Source organism: Ailuropoda melanoleuca, unplaced genomic scaffold, assembly GCF_002007445.2.
Source record: "Ailuropoda melanoleuca isolate Jingjing unplaced genomic scaffold, ASM200744v2 unplaced-scaffold9515, whole genome shotgun sequence".
NCBI lineage: Eukaryota > Metazoa > Chordata > Mammalia > Carnivora > Ursidae > Ailuropoda > Ailuropoda melanoleuca.
Genome location: NW_023255009.1, coordinates 1260 through 2726, shown reverse-complemented (window position 1 = coordinate 2726; position 1467 = coordinate 1260). Strand labels below are relative to the sequence as shown.

General features: G+C 52.0%; 1 pseudogene; it reads right to left on the bottom strand.

Annotated features, from left to right (window-relative positions):
• Window positions 1-400: 400 nt before the first annotated feature.
• On the bottom strand, window positions 401-1246 carry LOC100470740 (annotated as a pseudogene).
• Between the last annotated feature and the right edge of the window lie 221 nt (window positions 1247-1467).

Here is a 1467-nt window from a genome sequence, read left to right as displayed (position 1 = left end):
GATCCCATAACGCCAGGATGACGCCCTGAGCCGAAGGCAGACGCTTAACCGCTGTGCCACCCAGGCGCCCCTATTATTTCTTTTTATTGAGAATTCCTGGGATGGTGGTTATCACCCCCCAACCTGGAAGGAGGAACCAATACTGTACGAAATCATTCAGAAATCATACTGGCCCAACACCCCTGGCCAACACGGGAAGAGGAAAGCCGTTCCCTTGAAAATTAGCCAGTCTGTGTTCATCCAGGAAGGGCGGGGAGAACAGACACAGAGGGGACTATGACATGGTACCAGGGGCAGGATGGGGTCTGTTGGACCCCACACTGGCTCCTCAAAAACAGGGGAAGAGCAGATTCACTTTTTTCTCTGGAGGTGCGGAGTTCTCCATCACTAGGCTCATTTCTTAACCCTTGACAAGGCTGTCAGTTTTCAAAGTGAAAATCTCATCCTGTACCTCGAGCACAAGGTTTTCAGCAGTGAGATAGATACAGTTCTGTGATGTGGCAGTTGTCTTGAAGATGTTCTGGGCTGCCTGGATCTTGCCCAGTTTGATGTAGCCAGGATTCTCAGTCAGGGCTTCTCCAAGCATCGTGGCGGCCTCAGCCTCACCTTCAGCCTACACAGTCTTCTGCTGCTCTTCCTGCTTTGCTTTTTCCACCTAAAACTGGGCTCCCTGGACTTTCTGATGAGCTACTTGTTTGGCTTCTGTAGCAGCTGGGTACTCTCTCAGCTAAAACTCAGCTCTGTGATGACTACATCATCCAGGATAAGCCTGAATTCCTTGGCCCTCTGTGTCAGCTCCCACGAGATCAACAAGGATATCTGGGCCTGCTGTGTAATCGGCTGCGAGGTGTTGAACTTGGCCACGCCACCCTTGAGCACCTCCTTGACAGTTGATGGCAGTCCTCATTCCTCCTAGTCTAGCCCTAGGCACTGGTACATGCTGGGAGGTTCCATGGCGTTGGGTTGAGACAGCATCTGCAGGTCTTTGGTGCCTGTAGGAGAGGAAATTTTTTTAGGGTCTGGCCTGAATGTCCTAGATGATGGGGTACTGGAACCAGGGGATCCTGAAGTGAAGGCCCTCATCCGATTAAAGAAAATGGCTCTGTGCCCACTTTCTATGGTGAGACAGACTCATGGATGCTGTAGGCCATGGTGCCGACCCCCAGCAGCAGCTTTAGCACCTTGCTCGTGTCCCTGGGCCTGGAGGGCCACCATCCCTCTGTGTCTTTCAAGTTCTGGGCCACATCTGATCATGAGGCCGGTGGCCCCAGAGGCAGGAAGGGGGTGCCGGCCTGCCTCTACCGCACTCCAGTTTAGAGATTGCACCTTTCACATGTGGGTCATAGGAGAAAGAACACCAGAAGTGCCCCAATCTGTATCCCTTTTCTTGCCTTGTGTTGTCTTCTTACATTAGCTAGGACGTTGCTGTTGAATAGGATTGATGAGAAGGGGCATCCTTTCCTTGTT